The sequence below is a fragment of the Photinus pyralis genome, unplaced genomic scaffold, assembly GCF_008802855.1.
Source record: "Photinus pyralis isolate 1611_PpyrPB1 unplaced genomic scaffold, Ppyr1.3 Ppyr1.4_LG7, whole genome shotgun sequence".
Taxonomy (NCBI): domain Eukaryota; kingdom Metazoa; phylum Arthropoda; class Insecta; order Coleoptera; family Lampyridae; genus Photinus; species Photinus pyralis.
In genome coordinates, this window is record NW_022170738.1 from 38,121,069 (window position 1) to 38,144,874 (window position 23,806).

Below are 23,806 nucleotides of genomic sequence, written 5' to 3' on the forward strand. Positions count from 1 at the left end.
ACAAATTAAGTCGAAAGTAATGGTCCAATGAGTGTCAGCAATCCTTTGATTATTTGAGAAATTCATTCATAACTCCACCTGTACTAGATTATCCAGATTTCTCAGACGAAAACGAATTTATATTACAAACCGATGCTTCGGGTTTAGGAATCGGTGCAGTTTTATTAAATAATAATGAAAAACCAGTAGCTTACATTAGCCGTCCTCTCAATAAAAGTGAAATATTGTACCCTACGACAGAAAAAGAATTATTAGCTGTTGTGTGGGCTATAAAGTATTTTAGACCTTATTTGTTTGGAAGAAGATTTAAAATTTTGACAGATCACAAACCGTTAATTTACTTATTTAATCATACTAGTCCATCTAGTCGTTTGACAAAATTTAGATTACACCTTGAGGAATTTGATTTTCGAATTGAATACGTAAAAGGAAGTAATAATGTAAGTGCGGACGCATTATCACGTATTATAATAACCTCGGATGAACTTAAAAATATGCACGCTCAGTTAATTACAGTGTTAACACGCGCTAAAAGTAAAGTGCTGCAAAATAACAATGCAAATCAAGACGATAATAAGTTAGGAGATTCAGCAAATCGGCCTGATCAACCGAATATTGCGGAAGTTTTAAAATTCCAAAAGAAAGCACAGAATTAGTTCTTGTAAATGCAAATAAATTTCAAGTGGGAGATAAAACTACCTTGTATTCAAGTAGTAAAAATTTATGTTATGTTCCGGAAATATCAACAATTTATGTATTACAAAAATCTCGATCGACAAGCACGCGAGACGTATTGTTGAGAGAATTAATAGAATTTTGAAAGGAAATGAATATTAAAGAGATAGCTATCATTAGAAACGAGGAAAATGTTGATTTTATAAAATTGCTAAAAAGCGTAATTGACAATAAAAAAAATTGGACCGGTCCGAGCCGAATGTTAAAATTATAAAAAACGGCAAGGAATTACTTATTCATAAGAATAGAACAAAACCGTTTTATTCATCGATAAGTAGGTATAATGTAACATTATGTAGTAATTAGAATAGTGCAATTACTGTAATTTAATAAATTGTATTAGTATAGAATTTTAATGTAGTAAAATAGAATTTCCATTGTGCACCATGAAAATTCTATTTTCCTTAACGAAGGGCGTGTGGTGGTAACCCAAAATTAATATGCTTATTTTCTATGTCACACTTCTTGTCTGTACTGTGAACCCACAGAGTTCAATGGAATAACATTGCATAGTTGCATACAGGAAGGTGGCATGGATTATTGCTTATAGTTAGTTAGTTTTTTTTTTGAGTAAGTAGCTCGAACCTGTTGGTATCATCGAAATGTAGCTTTAGTATATGTAAACAAAGTACTTAAATAACACTCAACATAAATTATTACATTAGGTCTATTTGAGTGCAACAATTTGTTATAAATGTTGGGGTAATAAACATACGACAAATAGCTTTAAGTTAGATGGCTGTAGAATTTGTAAGGGAAGGCATCATTCCTTGTTCCACGAGGAAAGACACCGGAAAAGGTACAGGGGTCAGAATAGGTTTAGTGGGCAGCGAATAGTTATGAGGGTGTTAATATCTGATCCCTGCATTGCCTCCTACACATGTTTCACAATTAGTGTTCTGCCTTCATACCCGCTTTATTACTGTTATTCATTCATGATTTTTTCCTCTTTGTAACTTTACTTATCACCAAAATTGTTGAGAATCCTTATAGTGTAACCCGGCAACCATAGAATTCACGAATTCAAAGGTTCATTTCTCGTATATGTTTCACATCCCTTCCTGTCGTAGGGGGTCAACACAAACGAACCGCTGTTACAGACGACGGATTTCAACGCAATCATTTTGAAATCTGGTGTAAAGCTTTGAGACGCCAATGTTCTATTCACATCGACTCAAATGCGTAAATAATGTTTGTTCCCAGCTTTATTCCCCTCTTACTCTACATTTATGGATTAGGGTAGAAACCACGTTCTGAGCGGTATCTTATCGTATGAAACAAAATCTTGCTCCAAAGTGCCCTAAGGGCCATGTAATTGCGTGAACTATTTGATCGTTATAACTCCCCGCACAATTACTTATCGAATGATCCCTAAGACCTATTATATTCGGCGCACGTACTTTGCGAAAAGGGAATCAATCCGGTTTCGATGCATTTTTTTTTTCTCAAACGCGGATTGACTGTAATGAACACAAAATACAGCGACGATATCCCACAATTGTTTTCAGAATAAATACAATTGCCAGAATTGTAAAATAAAAACGATTGTGTACGTGTGAAATACCTATTCCACTAGAAAACAGCCCCTGACCAGGTTTCTTTTTCTTTACTGACTGACGGTTCATATTTTCCGTTTTTCTTGTGGAGGAAGATAACTAATTTCTGTTTTCATTGGAGCTTCAAGATTCCTTGCGCCGGAAGCAACAGTGATCAGAAAAGTTAAAAAAATTATAACTTTTCACTGGCACAGTCCAAACAAGTTGAAATGTATTTGACAGTCGAAATAAATTCATTACGGAAATTTTATTCTCGTGAGCGGTCTTGGAATTTAAACACTTTTTAGTTTAACTCTTCGTCTCGTGTCGAGTTGGAAATCAATTTAGTAGAAATAAATCGGAATACGAAATGAGATTTTAAGGGTGGAAGTGGAACATTGTTGTAACGAAAAATTTAATCAATGCATCCCAGAGTAAGAAATCTCGTTTAATAATTCTAATTGCTTTCCTTTATAATTTACAGACAGAAACCATTCCAAACAACCACGTCTCTGGTAACTTGCGCTAATTGAAAATCACGACGTTTGGTTGCGGTTATCGACATTTAATTAAAGAAACAATATAAAGTGTAAAAACAAAGGTAAAAAATTGTTTTTGAGGTCACAATCTTTAAGTAACGTTCCACGTGCATAAAACACTTTAACCGCTGTTACAACATCTTTTACTACGTATCTTTGCGGAATGTTGCACTTGCAGGAGCTCTGAAAAGAACTACGTGTTTTAAAATGCAAGGGAATGAAAACACACGTAAAAAAACCGACGCCAATGGATTGATGTTACCGTGATTTGCGTATTGGGTGAAAACCTGAAAGCGCCAAATTCAAACTGTCTGCACTCATTTTGGATCACCCGGTAAAACAACAAACGTAACTAATTCGGATTTATGTGTGAACGTGTAAAAATACGATTTAACCACTTGCGCGAGCGTAAAGGTTTCACTACTTATTTTGAAAACCAATTATCTGTTTCGTGAGTACATTATGGAAATAGCAAAATTGATTAATCGCAGCGAAAGGTTTAAATCACCAACTGGAAGCATTAGTCGCAAAGAATCTCGCATAGAATTTTAATTTTAAAGTGACATGTGATATTTCTGAATGATCGATGGATGTTCTGTGTAACAGTTTGCGCATCGGAAAATTAATTCGTATCCGATAGATTGAAAACATCGCGATTTTGGGAACGATAAATTAAGTTTCTGAAGGTGTAATACGTAGGTGGCACGAGTCGTAATTGCGAATTCTCAGTTCGTCTCTACTTATATTACATTCCGTAAGACGAATTTAACTCTTTTTCATTTCAGGGTTTTGTTTCAAGAATTAATTTCCTGGTTGCCAACCTCAGTAATCGAAATTCAGTGCCGTTTCGTATTAATCTTTGGCACCTTGGCTTTGTAAATTCAGTTTGTTTTAGTTTTGCGATTAAACCCATTCCTCCACCTTCAATCCTTGTGATTCAAAGGACATAAACGTTTATGTTTCCAATCTTTAGCCCAATTATTAAATAATTTAATATTTCCTCTGTTAAACTATGATGTTCCAAACAATATCTCTTCTGCTTCTTTTAATTTATGTAGAGCGTTATTTTCATAAAGTGAAACTTTGTATTCAATATTACACCAATAGAACATGATCAGAGATCGGAAGCACTTTATTTTTACCTTAATTAAGTTAATGATTGCGCTTTACCTGTACCAAACAACATTACATAACATTGATTAGTGTTTATTTTTAGGCCATGTCTTTCGGAAAGTGCCATTGTGTATCATCGGCATATGCACAGTATTTTAAACATTTCGCTATATTTGACTAGAATAAATAACATACAGTAATGGACCTAAAACGGACCCTTGGGGAACACTGGATATACTTCCACTGTAAATCACACGTTGTGTGCGCTGAAAGATATAGTTTTTATTTAAATTAATTGATGTATTATCAAAGACAATATATTTGAGTTGACAAAAGCAAGGTATGAGAAATTCTGTCAAACGCTTTAGTATAGACCAACAATACCCTGTATGGCCATATCATTTTTATCCATTGCTGTTAAAAGGGCGCCAGTAACACTTAAAGGGACCGTATTGTAACTACAACCCGGCCTGAAACCAAGGAATAGTTATTTACATAAGTCAGTCAGGAAAATGATAGATTACTGGCGAGGAAATATTTAACTTCCGAAAATAGGAATTTTGTTTTTATGGTTGCCAAGACACATATATAAATTTTGGTGGGGTTTACAACAAGCCAATTTCAAATTAGATTTTTTGAAAATAGTAATCTAGTCCAGGGAATAGAGGGTTTTAACTCGCAAAATGAGAAGTAGTTCCAATTTCTTTTGCATGTCATAAACAGTCATCTGGTGGTTAACAATCTAAGTTTTCGACCTCCCACCCCTTGTGCTTCCCACGTACCACCCCCAAAACCCCTGAAATTTGGTTGGTTTCTTAGATTTTCAATCATATCTTTTTAATGGTTCGCTTTAGAAAAAAATATTGTTATTAGAAATTGTAAACCATAAAATTCTACACAAATTTGGTATACACTATTTTTTTGTGAAATGTTTATTAAAAACGATATAGAGCTTCAGAATTGCTTATGTTTTTCAGAATTCTAAAATTTGTATGTAGATGTTTTAACCAAATTGTATACTTTATCTCTATAATTAAGAGTTTTATGAGAAAATGTCTTGAATTTATCGTGGTATAAATCCCTCTACCCTGCACCCTTACCAAAGGGGATGCATAATAATGAAACTTGCAACCCTTGCTAGTGAGGATATTTGAATCACTGTGAGATTGTAGCGCTTTCTAATATACTTTTGAAATTAAAAAATTGTCTCACTTCAGTTCAGTTTAACCCCCCTCCCCCTCTCGCGCGGAAGGAATAGATATTTAAACGCTCTTGTGGCGATTGTGAAGTTAGTCAGAGAGTACAACGCTTATTACATATATTTTCTATTCCTCTTTAAATATCTATTCCTACCGCGGTTGGGGGGAGGGGGGGGGGATGAAGGATGAAGCTGAACTGAAGTGAGATAATTTTTTGTTTCAAACGTATATTAGAAAGCCCTACAATCTCACAGTGATTCAAATATCCCCACTAGCAAGGGTTGAAAGTTGAATTATTATGCATCCCCTTTGGTAAGGGTGCAGCGTAGGGCGATTTTTAACACAATAAGTTCAAGATATTTTCTCATAAAACTCTTAATTATAGAGATAAAGTATAAAATTTGAAATTTGGTTAAAACGTCTACATACAAATTTTAGAATTCTGAAAAATATAAGCAACTTTGAAGCTCTATATAGTTTTTAATAAACATTTTACAAAAAAGTAGTGTATATCAAAGTTGTGTAGAATTTTATAGTCTACAATTTCTGATAACAATATTTTTTTGTAAAATGAACCTATAAAAGATATGATTGAAAAACTAAAAAACCAACCAAATTTCTTTGGTTTTAAGGGTGGTACGGGGGAAGCACAAGGGGTGGGAGGTCGAAAACTTCGATTCTTAACCACCAGATATTCTTTCATGACATGCAAAAAAATTGGAACTACTTCTCGTTTTGCAGGAAATGGTCCATTTTCAGTCTCTATTTCCTGGACTAATAATTGAATCTGAAATGTTATTTATATAAGGAATTGTACCGATATATTTATAACAATTTTGTGTGATAGGAGTTAAAGTGATTTCATCTAATGCATTTTATTTTTATTTCTGTTGATAACTTTTTGTAAAGTTGTCAAAGAGAAACCATTTCAATTTGTAATTTGTTTAATTATGTCTAGTTCCTTAATATAATTGCCATGATTTGTAGGAATGTTTAATAGTCTGTGTACTAGGGAGTTAATGGTAGCAGCAGTTTATGGTTATATGAACTACAACTATATATAGGAATGATATTAACTGTGTGTAGCTTTTTTATAAATTTCAAATTCAAATTTAATTTACAATTTAATAAATTATGAACTTTTGGAAATCCACAAAAATATAAACAATCCAAAAATGTTTAATGAAATGATAAGTGAATGCCCATATCTTCTAACAAAAATGTTAAAATTGTAACGTTAGTACTACATTTTGTCATGTATCTCCATAATCTAGTTTAATTCACTAATCTAATTTAAACGTCTTTCATATATTTTCATATAGTAAGTTCATATCTTGTAACGTAGTTTATTTATATTTATAGTTTTTCGCTCAACTGTTTTAGTGCTTTGATAATGGCCATTACAAATGTCGAAACATATACAATGATATTCATGTAGAAGTAGACAGGGATTTCCTATGTCTAGTTTTAAATGACAAAAAGGCTTCTGAAGGACTAAGATCTTCTTCGGAGATTCATTAAGTCTTGATTTGTGTGTTCAATATTCGCAGTTTGAAATTTGCGAGACCCGCTTGAAATCTACAACTACTCAAGCGCCACATTCGTTCTCGTAAGTCAAAATTGTATTTTCAGAAAGGGAGGCTCAACCTCCTTATATGCAAAAAAAACAAGTTGCATAATTGATAGTACCTACGTTACCAAACTACCATGCAACGTCAGAGGTTTTATGCACAAACCAAACTTTCAATGGCATGTAAACTACCCTTCAAAAGATGGACACTAAACATAAAGAATTTCATTAAAACGAAATTAGCACTTCATTGTTCAGCGAAAAGAGGGCTATGAGCAGTCAGGCTTTTGACTAAATCGGATTCATTTTAAAGCTCATATTATATAAATAAGAAAAATCCAATTATTCCTACATACCTACGCACCCTTAATATTATCTCACCTAAGAGAAGCGACTAATGAAATTGAATGAAATTAATTCCCTTTGTTTAAGGGATGATACGTGGGATTCATTTTAAATAAAAAAATTTAAACAATCCTTGCCTAAGACCTTCATAATTGTCACGTTTATATCCACTATACATTTATCTAGCAGAAGCGACCACATATTTTAATGAAACTGAGACCATGCAGGAAACAATTTAGCATGATGCCTGTAGATTTAATACAAATAAAACTCTTTACACAATTCCTACGTAAACGCCCTTAAAAAAATATCACTGGTAGGTACCCGTCACCGCGTTTGTGTAAAGGAAGCGAGTACATTGTGAAAAAAATTGTTTGCGTGTCGATTTAATATAAATAAAACTATTCTACCTATAAACACCCTTAAAATTAAATCTCTCGTAGCAATTGCAGGTATTACCTAACAGAAGCGACTAACAATTAATCAAATTGATCATGTATGAAAAAAATTGTTCTCGTTGTTTAAGGGATGACACGTGTAGCTCAGACTTCGTCTCTTCAGTAATAACTTTCGGATAAACGTAAAGCGTTTAATAAGCGAAGAAACGGTAGCAACGGTTAGATGGAAAGGTGGCTGACGGATTTTCGAATGGTTCAGTTTAAAATACAATTTACCATGCCAAAATGTCTCTGCATAGAATCCAAGTCAAGACCCAAAACAATCGTCACGTTAAAATTTCATTATTTTATATTGTTCACTCGCATTTTGTATAACAAAAAGTAAAAGTAAGATTCCAGTCTCTCCAAGAAATTTAAATTAAAATTCTCAAATGTAATAATACTATATTTCATTGTATCCATCAGAATGCAGTGTAATTACATGTCAAGGTGGAAAGTCACGCGCTATTTTCATTTTCTAAATGAAGCATTTTTGATATGGATTATGTCCCTTTGCAATGAAAGCAAAATTTTCATTTAATTAAAATGTTCGTTGTGCCTAGACTTTCAAACGATTTCACATGTGAATTATTTATTAAAACAAAACGTGGTATATTTCACCCTCAGCATTTTATCATTAATCTGCATTATTGAAACTAGCAGTATCAATTATACACCTGGGAGAAAAAGCTTCGATCAATAATAATAATATATTTCATGCATTGTAAACCTACTTACAATCGTCTTAAACCGAGGAGGAATATACGAATATGAGCACATATGAGAAAAATTCTGGTTGAAGTAATCGAAACGGCACAGACCGTATTGATCCGCCTAAAACATCACGAAAGTGTGCACCTCATAATTACGAAATGTTAATCATTCACTGTATGCTCAGTGTTTACAGTGAACGTTAAATTAAAGTAATCGTAAACGCCCCTAAGCACAGTATGTAATTAATTTTATGATTACTTGTGTTCCGTACATTAAGGAACGTAAATTAAGTTATATTTGTAGATATCTCTGCCTCCCTTCACTCAGCGGCTTCCACCTTCTACCACCATATAATATAGTAATAAAAAAATGCAAATTGCACTTTATCCTTAAAGATTTGTTTGCAACTTTGCCGACTTCTGCCAATTTTCTGGAGTTTGCAAAATTAACATTAACAGGAATTGGGTAATTTGTGAGTGATATAAACAAAATATGAAGGAGATGCGCTTGGGACCGAAAAGCTGAGGAAAAACTTGGTTGAAATGATTTATACAACCTAATTAATTATTTATTTTGCGGAACTGAATCAAGGACCACATTGCGAGTTTTATCTGGATAGATACCATTTTATTAAATATATTATGAGAGAAGTAAAAGTATAAGGGCGAGTATAAGGGTTTATTTAGCAACTCTAGGGATGGAGTATGCAACCGTTTTATGTTTTCCTAAGACAATGATTTATTGATTTGAGCGTAAAATTTAATGGTTTCTTTATCAGAGATCTGTCCATCGAGAAATCAATTAGTTGAAGTGGTTTAGCTTCGTTCTAATGCATTTTTATTGTTGGGTTATTTTTTCAATTGTTAACCTAGTAAGGTGCCGTTAATTTATATTGAAGTAAAATTTGTATCTGAAGGTGCTCCCTAACTCCGGTTCCTTGCATATATTTTTCATTGCATGTTAAGCCAGGGCAGGGCTTTCCCTTTCCCACCATTTACGCTGTTATTATATTGTGTGACTGTTATAATTTAATAATAATAACTGGAACGTTGTATGCTTTGTCATAGTCATAACATCATATCTACCCCGTGCTAGCAATCAATAAATGAAGGATATCCTAGGTGTTTGTGCAGCCGATTACGAAAGGAAAATAAGTATCTAAGCTTCACAGCCTCATTAAACTGCTGGACAATTCTTTAGCCCTTAATGGTCTGAAATAGACGCACGAAGCCTATGAGAATGAATCCATCTCCGGTGCTTTCTAGGGTAATTGGTCTCCAATATTTTTTACTAACATTTTTTAGTCTAGAAAACGCAGAAATGAAAGAAATGGAATTCGAGGAAAATTGTCCCCCTTATGAGCTCTTGGAAAGTGATAGATTGGTTTTAACAAAAAAAGTCAGCGTTCACTTATAGAACAATATGGCCTAAAGCAAAAGATGTCGATACGAGTCGAAGACCATGCGAAATCTGGAGCGTTAAGGGCTCTAGAGTGCACCACTACATAATAAATTACTGATACGTTCTCCTGAAATATACACTAATTTTACTGAAATTAAATGCGGTTTCCAATCAATGAAACGAAATGACTAATAGCTAAAATCCCTTCTTTGGGTTGGGTCAATAAGTACAATACAAAATCTGTTCATGCAAATAATTCTCATAGGTCGACTGCTTTAGGAATATTAAAATTACTCAATTAAAATTAATATGCAAATTCCTAAAAGTAATCGACCACTACTTTATGCAAATCGCAAAAAGTTACAGTTACTGACGTGGTTCGTTGTTTATCACTATGTTTTAGTATCAGTTTATTTACTCAGGGTTTGATTTTAAAGGCGCCACTAATCGAAAATGTTCCTTTGCGTAAATTTTATCACTCGTAAATAAATGACCTTGCTACGAATCAGGCTACTAAAAAGTTTTTTCGCCCCAGAATTTGTTGTAATTCGTTTATTTGCACACATATAAAATTGCATATAACTCGAAAGTCATCGCGGACTCGAATTTGTTTAACTGTTTCTCCACGACGACGTTCCCGAATGTAGGAGTTCTCGCTACTTCACATGTTTTGTCCGAAGTTAAAGTGCTAATTCTTTATTAATATTCGGATAGAGATTAGTCACTAATTGCACGTTCCGGTTCTCGAGTCCCAACCGCAAATCTTCACACGTACCCGAGGATGTTTCTCCCAATGCAGCTAAAAATGTCGGGGAAAGTAGAGATGGGTCGGGATGAATATCGGACTTCTTGTACACTAACAAAAACGAAGCAAAAGGGAAAAGTAGCAAAAGTAAGCCAGATAGGCGCCACTTAGTCTTTAGTCAATTTAAAAAGAGAAAAGAGAATACATACCAAAAGGGGAAAATAAGGCAGACTAGGAAATCATTGTTCTGGTCTTGACAAGCTAAAGAAATAAAATACTTGATCACAATCGAGGGAGATCTAATAAATGATCTCCAAAATATTACAAATAGGACACTGTTTTTAGTAAGAAGGGGATCAACACGCAGTCAGAGAAAATTAATATCAAAACATATCTCTGCAGAAAACAACGGAGCTATAATGGTTAAGTGAATATCAAGGTATTAATTACAAATCGAAAACCAGTATGTAATCAAACGTTATATCAAGGAGTCGTGGAAAATAAAAAAATTACCTTTTGAACTACAGGTCGCAACGGTCTTTTCGAGCTCAAAAAGGACGCTTTCTGCCAATCTGCAACAGATAACAACACAAACCCACAAGAGGGGTAGTGAATAGCGCGGCACAATAATATTGCGAAAGCAATGCCGAACGTCTAACACGTCAACACTTTTTCAATTCTCAATAAATGAAAAAAAAAATGTTTTGAGCCACCATTGACGTCTCTCCGACTAGCGTACCCAAATTGGTACGTAATTACTGGCGAAAGTCAGTCTCGCCTGTTAGAAAAACCGAAACGGGCCCTATTCTGAACGCAATGCGTGCCCTAGAAACCAATAGAAAACCCGCATGCGACTTTATTAGCCGGTTCAAATGGAACGAACGCAACTCTTAGGTCCGAAGAGATCGTGGCAACCGCCCTCGCTTTCGCCAATACGTTTCTTGACATCGCTTGTTATCACTAGACTTAATTTAGTTCAAGTTTACTATGAAGCGGTACATGTGGGAAATTTCCGTATGTTTAACAGGAATTAAAAACCACATTTTTCAAACGATAAATCGACCATCCGTTACAACTGTTTTAGAAATACTACCGTATCGCTTCCTGCTGACTCGGGAGCTGATATAGATGTCCCGAAGGGTCATGGCGACTGGAGATTATCGACCGTAGCTTCAGGATACGTCAAAAGCTCGGTGGTAAAGTGTCTTTTACTGAAGAAGACCTTGCATCAAGAAGTTCAAATAACGTGGTAATTGTAAATTACAAAAAATCATAATCGATTATTATTTAACCTTGATAATTGTAAAAACGTGAATTTAGACGTTTATTTCAATAAATTATATACTTGAAGTTTTCATGAAATGAAACCGAATACCTTTCCAAATGATTGAAGTGCTCGAATGGAGGTGTATGCATTATACTGGTAGAATATTTTTATTTCTAAGGAACAAAGTCAATAATCTACTTAATAATGATCAGCGCTATGAATAGAAATAACTGGCTTTCATCTTTACATGCTGTTCAGTGTTCATGTTTATACAGCTGACAGACCCACTTACAGCACTTGTTTTCCGTCAATAGTTTTTCTGAGTACTTTCTTTTACGGCAGGTTTCTATTTCGCACTCAAGATCTACAATTTGTATTCACAGCACGTAGTTTTCACGTCGACATTACACAAATTTACCCTCACTTATAAGATTTTTCATAAATAAGGCATGAAATATTGTTGGTCGGAATAAGGTCACTTTCATTGCACGTTTCTCACCTAAATATGGTCTGAGAATGGGATTTAACGTATTGGTTCAAATGTTCAATACGCTCGAAGCGTGACGCCGGTGGTGGCTGAATTTTGCTTCTCCTGGGTCAAAATCACTGATATCAGAATCTCTTACTAAATGAACGCGCGGCTTGCCAATTTATTAATTAACTGTGGAGGTGAGGAATTGTGTAATGGAAAGGAAACGCATTTCTGAAGGATATAGCCTGGAGCTTCCAGAAAAAGTTGCGTAAAAGCTTTGAATATAAATATTTAAAGGTAAAAGTATGAATTTACGGACAATGTGTACGTAAATTTACAGAGTAGCAGTTGTTCTCTCGCAAAGTAATACTACTCGTATAAAATATAAAAGTAAAGTAAACGATCTACCTTTTGGAATAGAATCTATCCTGAAAGGAAAAATATTTGTGTAATACCTTCGCAAGCACGCTTTCCAATTTAAATCATTCTAAGAGGCATACATACTATCTGTATTGTAAATATATTCAACTGCCTGATACAGAATGAATGTTTTTGAACGTTTTCTAAACCAAATTGATAGAAAAGATAGATGTAACGTTCTTTTCTTACTAATTGATATTCCAAATTTATATTCCATTTTTTACTCGATGATCGCAGGGTGACTCTGGTGCTTAAACGTCGCTCAACAACACGAACACAACTGCGGAAATCATGTACTCTTTACGAAATCGCCGATGTACTGAAACATCTCGGAATAAGTCACATCTAAATTAATCATGTCTCGCCTCACTCAAGGCTTTAATTTAAATTTAGTATTCTCACTCCATCTAGGTATTTCCTTTGTAAACCCGTTTAGTTTAGTTATTTCTATAGTAGATTTGTTATTACCTTAGTTCTTTAGTTCGCCGCTAAAGGTCGCGATCTTCTTTTCTTTTCTGCATACGAATTTACTGTACTTCTTCCCTTCAGAGACGATCTGGTCGTTATATTGGTTGTGTTTCTCGATACACCATTACTTTTTACTTGACTTAGTGTCTAACTGCTTTGGCTATCAGCATATTTCTTTGAAATGTTTTCTCTCTATTCCTGAATTGCTGTGGCTGTGTTCTATTGAATACGCTTTGCAGTTTTGTGTTTGAAAGTCATTTGTGTGAGGAGTGTACTTCAGTATTTCTTAATACGTATTTTTTAGGGCTATATCTTCCCTCAAAGTTTTGTCAAACTGTTCTCTCTTTTCGTTTTCTCTTCTGGATTACCTTTCCGTTTATCTTTCCCTGGATATTACCTAGGCAGGACCTGGACCCGCTATCTTAACGACATTGACTTGATTGAGTTTGAAGTTTTAGCTCCACTATCAATTAAGGTCTTATCGGGAGTAACCACATTCCCTTTGTCGGTACCCATTTCCGACGTCCCGTTCACACGCAATTCGCATTTGAAGTTTTGACTCCATCATCAGTAAGATCTTATCGGGAACCACTCCATTCTCTTTGTCGGGACACATATCCGACGTCCCGTTCACTCGCAATTCGCATTTTGGGGGATTTCGCTAAAAACCCACTACAAAATGGTACTGAATTTTTGGGTACTTCTCATAGCTCGATCTTCTATTAGCGACACGACAATGAGAGACGGCGATTCGAGCTCTAAGAAACTTTTGAACGACCAAAGTCGACTACCCCTCGAAGCGCGCCGTGCAAATGGTGGTTCATTTTGCTCCTAAGAAAAAAAGTTGACAAGATCTCTCCGACGACACCTATTTGAAAACAATCGGAGAAAAACTGTAGAAGATTTCCAGGTTAGCATAACACGCTCGGGGATGGCGCCCAGATGTCGCCGACCCTTCATCTTATAGTTCCGTCCCTAAAGTTATTAATTACATGGCCCCAATAGGTACATGTACACTCCTCTTCTTTTTACAAGCGTTCTTCTACGGGCTCGCATTTACTGCCAGCCAGCCAGCCAAAGTGAGATTAAAAGCTACCTTTTTACAAATAAATTTGCAAAAATGCGCAAAAAAATGTTGGCGTTTTGAAATAACAGCAAATGTGTGGATCAGTTGCTTTATGACCACCAGAATATTGCAGGTATATTATCATCTTCTATCGCATCAAAAACGAATACATCCATTTCTGTTAGGCTGTTCGCGATGATTATGACTAGAGTGCGGATAACAGTGCATTTATTTTTATAAAATAAGCGCTTATTATATACATCAAAACGGGCAAAAAAAGCTAAAAAAAAGGCAAAATAAGCAAACAAATGCACAATCAACCATCCACACAAAAAAAAACCTGTATTCCTCAATAAAACATGATTATGATGAAACTAACTCTAATTATCGGAAAAACAATTAACAATTATGTATTTCTCCAAATTTGCAATTAAAAATTTTGCCTTCGGTCCGATAAAATATTTTTATAGACGGAAAAGCTTCTCTCGACATATGCAGAGGTAATTGGTGCAAATTTAAAGAATTTAAAGTTTAATGGTGCTGTAGTATGTGCTTCTAAATCTTCAACGAAATTTCCGTTTAGCTTTTTGGAGATTTTCGAAAGAATATGAAAACCAGAATTTTTTGTTAGTACGTCCTCTAATTTCTTCTGAACTATATCGGCTATTAGACCGTTTATCTTATTTGTGTCTCTTTGAAAATCTACGATTTTAATTGATTCGTCAAGTGGCAAATTTTGGGATTCTAATTTTTTACAGTGCGCTATTCATTAAAAAAATGCAAATCCCAATATTCTTGCCCACATTAAGTTAATATGCGAGATATTATTCTAATCTCAGTGTAGAAATGTAAAAAAAACAAGAAAAAGCATTTAAAGCACCATTGTTAGAAAAAACGAAAAAAGGCAAAATAAAAATAGCCTCAAACGCTTTCTTTTTTCATGAAACGTGTATATCCAAAACCATTATGTTCTGCATTCAACATTAACGTGTAGGCAAAATGCCATAAATCCGCACTCTAATTATGACGGTATGACTTGTTATTCGCGCTAAATTTTACCCAATCTAGCATTATACATTTCATTTTGTGAGTCAAAAGAAGATCGTGTAGGATTGCCACTTACCATTCGTATCTACTTATTAAGCTGCTGATGGTGGTGAGCTATAAAGTCTTGATATATTCCATACTTTTGACTAGCCCTGTATATAATATTTTTAATGGTTATTTAAATGTTTCATACACTATCTGAAAACCAATTATTAACAATTATTTGAAAAATAATAATTTCCTTTGGGCGCTCTCGTGTTTCTGATTTACTAAAACTACTGAAAAAGGAAACAAAAGATCATTTCTTAGGAATTCCTTCTAAAAAACATGTTTGTGTCCTTTAGCAACAATTCATTCGTTATATGTGATACAATTCTAGCAAAAACAAAAAAGTTTCTTGCGTAATGTATTACTCTGCGCGGATAATTAATGCGCGATTTTGTAGGGCTTGTTAAAGCAGGACGCGCACTATCGCGGATTGGAATGGAATGGAACGGAACGGAAAATTTGAAACCATATAATTATGTTAGAGTTCGCAGATTATCGCGGATCAGAACACCGCGGAATGGATTGGAACGGAACGGAATAACTTGGATTGCTCATTGAGCGAATTTTTCCGTAGTTCCACAGCCCCCTTCGTTTAGTTTAGACAAAGGTGCGTACAAAGCGGGTTTACTCTTATAGGAAATAGAGTAAAATAGCTTTCACAATTCACAATATACCGTAGCCATTTGTTTTTTATTTTCTCTCTCATTTCTGGCTTCAAATCGTGCTTCAAATTCAAAACTACACACAGCGCTACAAATTCTTCGTCTAACGTGTCCATTGCGAAAGAACAGTAGTACACCCTAAAACTGAATCAAGCTAGTCTGGCTACTTAATATTACAGACAACATACTGACTGCCCTAGACTCAGGAAAACTATCATCTCTAGTTCAACTCGATTTCTCCAAGGCCTTTGACACTATCAATCATGAGATTTTAATTAGCCTCTTACATTACATCGGGTTCAGCGAAAATGCTCGTTTATTAATAAAACAATTTTTACATCAAAGAACCCAACAAGTGGTTTTAAATGATCAGGAATCGGTGCCAGCTAATCTTCTTTCAGGGGTACCCCAGGGTTCCGTACTCGGACCGCTGTTATTTATTATTTACACTTTTAATTTTGGTAAATCACTGAAATACACTACATTTCATCAATATGCTGATGACACACAAATACAATTTGATTTCTTTGACTATGAAACAAAACTTGCCAATAAATATATAAATGAGGACATTCAAACTCTTGTGAATTTATCTGAAGAACATGGGCTGCAAATCAATCCTGTAAAATCTTCTACGATTTTATTTGGCAAGATAAATACCCGAAATATTGCAAAACATGAGATTTGTGTGAAAGTCAAAGACAATCAATTGTCAAACGTAGATTGTGTTAAAAGTCTGGGTTTATATATTGATTCCGGATTACGATTTAAACGCCATATAACCTCTATTATATCTAACGCGTTTACCAACCTAAAACTGATATATAATAACAGACACATACTCAATAAAAAAGTAAAAAGTATATTATGTGACTCAATAGTGCTGTCTCATTTTAACTACTGCGATTCGGTGTATGGTGCATGCCTTGACAGTACCGATGTTAGACGTATACAACGAATGCAAAATTCTTGTATGCGTCTGATATTCGGAATAAGAAAATATGATCGCATTTCCCATAGATTATCTGATCTGAAATGGTTAAATATGGCGAACAGAAGGAAATACCATTCTCTAGTTTTATTTCACAAAATAATCTAATCTGGAGCAAAACACCAAGGTATTTGTATAGTAAGATCCATTTTAGCTCGAACCCTAGATTCAATCTCTTGATTACACCTCCCTTCCACAAAACAGCACTATTTGAAAGGTCCTTTACCTATAATATTGCGAAGCTGTAATTATAATGATTTGCCGAGTAATCTAAAAAAGTTATCTGTTAGGTCCTTTAAAATTCAGTTACACAGTTTCTTAATCAATTCTCAAAATCATTCGTAATAAATTTAAATCATATTAATCTTCAGTACCAATCTTGTTACAGAATACGCTTCTTGTTTTGCTTTGTTTTTGTTTTTTTTTTCTTTTTCCTCTTTCAATAGAAATTTCTTTATCATTTTATGATTTTATCTTTCAACAATGATTAATGTATGTATTCGATCCAAATACGATATTACGTTTATTTTTTGTTTTTTTTTTGCACTCGTACAAGATAAATGGTTTTAATTATAATTTTTCAGTCATTTCACGTTCATTTATAGTTATAAGATGTAAAATTATAGTAAGGGTTAAGTGGTAGAGCAGGGCTTGTGGGCGAATTTCGTCACTAGCATCTGAACTTCGCCCTTTTAGTTGCGTACACAGTATATGTATAGTAAACAATGTTTTATTGTAAAAATAACTGTACGTGATTAATAAATGGCATTATTATTATTATTATTATTAAATTACTCATATACAAAATGTTTTTCCGCGGAATTCCGGTCTAATATGCGGAGATTCAGAATTTCCATTCCATTCCGTTCCGTTCTATTCCATTCCGCGATAGTGTGCGTCCTGCTTAAACTACACTAATACCAGTTAGTGCATTACACACGTAAAATTTATCTTTGAAGACTTTAAATTTTAAAATAGATTATTTCTAGTGTTATTAAAAAAATTACAAACACCATAATTTAATTGCATGTACATACCATTGAAAAGTCTCTTTGAAATTTCGTGACTCTATGTTAAACGGATTCGGAGTAAAAAGTGGAGCCGAGGACGGGTTATCCATAAGCTGTGTGCTGTGATGCATTCAAACTGCCTCCTAAGGTCAGAATACCTACAGCTTGAAGTTGGAGTGTTATCAGAAAAAGTGGAATAACCTGCACATAATTTTAAATGAGCCGCACAAATTAAGCACAAAATTATGAGATCCTTGGACCTTAATACCTTTCAAGTCGAATTCACGGACCCTGCAAGGAGGAAAATATTTTGCTGCTCAATTGTATACTGAACATTATTCAACTGATCCCTTCTAACTAGTTTGGGTAACAGATGGTCGAAAAAAGTGTAATACTTTTTCCGTTTAGGGGAAACGCCATTCGAAATTTGCTTTTCAAATTCGCGAGGTTGCACCATTTGAGAGCATTCGTAGCGGCTACCCCAGACTCCTTTGCAGCAAAAGATAATTAACCACAATATCCACATGACAAGCTTTGAAATATTTAAACACTCCATCTGTTTGCATGGCGTTTAGAATTTCCTACCGTTGAAAAGCTCAATATGCGGACTTAAATTGGGGGTACCAAGGTTTTACATTTTAATACTTTATAACTAAGCTTTACATTAATACATTATTCAGTCTCACGAAAAGTTAATCAAAAAGTTGTAAACGTTCACCTAAATCTTCGATGTTTCAAGGAGGTGACAAAAAACCCAATATCCAACAACTTGGAAACTTATTTTTACAGCAAATTGCCAAGTATACTCGTTTTCGTAAAGGTAGTGGGCCTTCTTATACCTTAACGGCAATTTGCAGTAACAGCTCTGTTTCATGAGATACTAGGCCAAAAGCGAGATAATTTGCTAATAAATTAGCTAAAGCATGAACTTTAGTTCTCGTGAAGTACATAATTAGATTTAAGTGCAAGATTTACTTCTCCTATTTGGGAATGATGAACACTTAGGTAAGGAAATTTATAGAGACTGATCTGTTTTAGAATATGTTCTGACTAGGAACTAGAGGAACATAACCAACGACGCCGTTTGTCGTATCAAGTTGAATGTGTTCTTTTTTTGTCTTGCCAAAGGTTTTAGCGGTTTTAGCATTGGAAATGCTTATGTTTTGTATGGGTATTAAGTTACCAGTTTCGTCAAGCAGAAAAGAATCAAATCTAAACTGTCTAATAAATTAATTAACCAAACAAATTGATAAGGAAAAATGAGATAAAATTCTCCTATCCTTAATAATTCTAGGAACTAATATTTTTTACAACAAAACAAATAAACAAAATTTGCATTTGATTAGTAATTGAACAACTCGTATTCACTTCAGATGAGTGGACCTAAACCTCAACGTCCAAACCGACATTGTTTACACAGCACATTTTTATTACAGTAAATATAAAAGCACAAATTCCCTGCCAACAATTAATTAGTCGTTGGAAACGATTTTCTCCCTAAATGTATAGCGTGAATACTACTCCTCAATCTAGATGTTTGCAGGCATTTTCAAAATTATTATCACGGAATTTTTGTCGAAAGAGTTCAAAATTCATTATTGTGGTCTCAGTGTACATAAACTTCAGGAAGTTATAATGATATTAATAATAGCATCGCCAAAGTTTGAAATCTGTCATTCTCACACAATCGGTTATGGTTATAAGTATCGACTCCTAAAGTTTCAGTTCTGTATATAACTTTCGCAAATATCACATAAAATGATAAGCCAACGTTGCTCAGAGAATAACCATTCGCTAATTAGTACGTCACATTCTAGTTATAATAAGCGAGTATTATTGTGTTTGAAAGGGCTTGACGATTTTTGTCAGCCCTTTGAATGTTCGGAGGTTTAGGTGAATGTTTTCGACTAATTATCTTTGAATGAGAATGAATAACGTATTCAAGTAAAACGTAAAACCTTCCTATTTAAAATCGTGATTTCGTACGCAAGGAAATTATAAACATTGTGCGGGTAGATGGTGAGTGTATGTAAATAAAGTTTGAGACAAAGGTTGTCGTCAACAGATCTGAGGTCTACATGGAAATTTGTATTTCTCCGCGTGTAAAATAAAGCAGGCTGTGTGGAAATCAAAGCAGGTGCGATTGCATTGTCGGTAAATGAAGAATTCAGTTACAAAGACACCCTTCATAGCAATTAAAGAGACCTCGAATATTTTTCTATGCATTTTCCAGCGCTCCACAAAAAATTCTTTGCGGTTCTCAATATCAAAGTAATAATGCTGTATAATTTTTTTGATTGTCAGTTGCCATCCAAAACCTTATGGCTCTCACAAAAAGCTTATTTTGAATATTTCCCTTGACACTGAATAGATGGATAGCTCTTTATAAGAGCCTGATTTACGCGAGAGTTCAATCTCATTTTCATTTTCCAACTCAACTTCTGACTCAACAACGCTCTAATAACGCCGTTGTCTAGAGTCTCCAGTTAAACAATTTTGAAACGTATTGATTATACTACCAAAACTCAATCTAGAGAAATGTATTACTTTGGATGATTTTTAATGCTTACGTATACCTTGTAAATTTTGCCAATAATCGAATAAGAAGAACCCCCACACATACATTTCTAAAACCTTTATATTTGATGCATTAATCCAATCTACAATTTCCGTTCAGGTAGGTATGTAATATATATATATATATATTTCCGGTAAATATTGGGAAAGTTACAAGATACACTTTCCCCGAAGCAACTTTGCGACGGAAAAATTCAATAACGAAATGACAAAACTCCATTTAGTCCATCTCTAGACGTATTTTTAGACATGACACTCCACTTTGTTTACATCACGTCAACTACATACATACTTTATTCAAAAAATTTTGCCATGATAAGACGAAATTAAATTTTTTTCTTTTTTTAGAAAAAGCAATGAATTATGTATACCTATAATATTCCTATACTCATGCTCTTAGCTAGATCATTAATAATTCATCAATTCCATCAATCCTTATCCTGAGATGTGTCTTAAAAATACTATGTATCTGACATCCGCTTTTTGCACTTTCACCCCCTTTTAGTGCGTTGTTTTACATTGAGTAAAAATTCAGTGTTTATTATACCTGAATCACAATCTCCGTTTTAAACACTCAAATTAGTGTGAAATTAGGCCTTTAAAACACACGGCTCTACTCTGATAGGGTAAAATGGAACTCCATCGGTTAAAATTTTGATCATTCTCGTTCAGTGGAATTCGTGCTAGCTCCCCTACTATTATTTTTAAAATAAATTGCAGGTTTAATAAAAATATTATAAGAAGCAGAGCTGGGCAGTATTCGATTTTGTAAATACTTTTTAGTATTCAAATCCTTTAAAGTATTCAAATACTTTGTAATTAAATACTTTTATGGAAGCAGTATTTGTATTTGCAACTCAATTACCTTCCTTTTTTAACAAAAATCGACTACACCAAAATTTCTCGGGAAAACACTTTTTCTTATTAATTTTGAGGCGTAGAATCCAAAACAATTCGTACTTTTTCGATTAGACTCCTCAATTAAAAGTTATAGACTAGAAACCAATTTCGAAAGAAAATTCAAAGGGCTGTAACTTTTGACCTAGTAGCTCAATCTTGGAACTGTTTGAAGTTATGGATTCTACAGGCCGCATTCTATAAGAAAATTTTTTTCCGGGTCGATCTGAGACAATTTTTTTTTCGGGCCTCCAAAAAGGGCAGGTTATAACCTTCCTTTTTTTTACCAAAAATCGACTACACCAGAACTTCTCGGGAAAACACTTTTTCTTATTAATTGTGGGGCGTAGAATCCAAAACATTTCGTACTTAATAATAATATAATAATAATAATAAGATTAATAAGATCTTTATTCTTGAAACTGTGCATCACAGCCATTGAAACGTCATACAAAGAGTGAAAAAATAACAACCATTGGCGAAGTCTGGAAGAAGGTAGGAGCAATATCCGGTAAAATCGGTTGCGCTTATCCCAGATTTCTGCGTAACTCCGATGGGGTAGTTACCAACAACCTGCAGGAAATAAGTAACATTATTGCGGATCAATTTTATAAAGTTAGCAGTTCACTCAATTATCCTCGTACTTTTCTAGAGGCTAAAATCGAGAAAGAATTGACACCTATAAACTTTGATACCGATGAAACTCTAGATGATAACTTACCTTTTAACCTAGAAGAACTAGATGAAGCAATCCGTAACACCAAGTCATGTTCACCGGGAGGAGATGGTATCCATAACCAGATGCTTCGTCACTGTAGTGCTGAAATGAAAGAGATCATCTTAAAATTCTTTAATACCTGCTGGATCGAATCAACTTACCCTTCTGAATGGAAACAGGCAGTTGTAGTCCCTATACCGAAGCCGGGAAAAGACCCGCTGTTAGCACAACACTACCGTCCAATAAGTTTGACCTCTTGTCTAGGCAAACTGTTGGAAAAGATGGTAAACGGGAGGTTGCAAACGTTCCTCGAACGTAACAATATATACGTCCCATATCAAACCGGTTTTCGGAAGGGACGATCAACTATTGACCATCTGGTCAAGTTGAGCGATCGTATTCTGAATACGTTCGACAGTGGCGAGCACCTGGTTGGGGTCTTCTTTGACATCAAGGGTGCATACGACATGACTTGGAGGTATGGTATACTACAAAATATGTTCAAATATAATCTACGAGGGAATCTGCCAAAGTTTATACAATCTTTTGTGGAAAATAGGAAATTTGTCGTACGAGTTGGCGACGCTTATTCAAACGAGCACGTTTTAGAGAATGGGGTGCCGCAGGGCTCCACACTTAGCTGTTCCCTGTTTGGCATTGCCATCAACGAGATAGCTCGAGGTGTTGCTGACGAAATCGGAAAATGTTTATACGTCGACGACCTGACGATTTTTTGTGCAGATAAGACCGTCGGTATTATAACACGTAAATTACAAGTGGCGATAAATCAAATATGTAATAATGCCAACGTTGTTGGGTTTGTGTTATCAGAGGAGAAAACGAAGGTTGCACATTTTTGTCGACTTCGCAAACCCCATTATGACCCGGTTTTATTTATGAATGACCGCATAATAAGCGTGGTCCAAGAGGTCAAGTTCCTGGGTCTAACGTTCGATAGAGAGCTACGCTGGTCCGCGCATATACAGAACGTTGCTACTACATGTAGAAAGTCCCTGAATGTCATCCGAGTCTTAGCTCACCACAAGTGGGGAGCGCATCCCAAGACGCTGCTAGACCTATATAAAGGTCTCATACTATCAAGGATCGACTACGGATGTTCTGTGTATTCTACATGTAGTAGTAATACGTTGCTTGGCAAGCTGGACAGAATACAGAATCTTGCCATAAGATACTCCCTTGGAGCCTTTCCGACCAGTCCCGTCGAGTCACTATACGTTGAGGCAAACATTCTTCCTCTAGCTCTTCGAAGAAAGCAGATCGTGGTAAATTATTACCTCAAAGTGTCGATGGATGGTAATCATCCGAATTACCATCTGCTAAGAAACGTAACCACGCGCGCCCGTCTGTATAGATGTAGGTCCTTAGGAGAAAGAGCTAGAGAGGAGTTTGCATATCTACAACTGGAATATGCCGACATTGTAGACATGACTATAACAGCACGACGTGGGGTTGTGAAAGCGCGTGTGTATGAACGCTGGAATGGACAGTGGGCGGAGTCTGATGCCTTTCTGAAAAGGGTCAAAGCTGAAATAGGGCCTTTGTTTCCTTTAGGCATGGCTCGTCTGGCCTTAACGAGACTATTCAGACTTCGACTCGGTCACAGTGCTCTGACCCACGGATTTCTGTTGACGGGTGATGATCGGCCACAATGTGACCACTGTGGAGTGGATTTATCTTTGGAACACATACTATGCGTTTGCCCGGAATATAGGAATGCGCGAGATTTTAACAAAATAAGTGACACTTGGGCGGAAAATTTTAATACCAATGACAAATGCCTAAATACTCTACGTTTTATTAGTAGCATTG

General features: G+C 35.0%; 1 protein-coding gene and 1 long non-coding RNA gene across 2 annotated transcripts in view; one reads left to right on the forward strand and one right to left on the reverse strand.

Annotated features, from left to right (window-relative positions):
* Window positions 1-23,806, forward strand: part of LOC116175819 (sex peptide receptor-like) — an 89,791-nt gene that overhangs the window by 60,301 nt on the left and 5,684 nt on the right. The window lies entirely within an intron of this gene.
* LOC116175820 lies at window positions 21,734-23,200 on the reverse strand. The gene is made up of 3 exons (XR_004146359.1): window positions 22,138-23,200; window positions 21,980-22,078; window positions 21,734-21,831 (listed from the first exon to the last, which is right to left on the reverse strand). It is a non-coding gene; the product is annotated as an uncharacterized LOC116175820 (long non-coding RNA).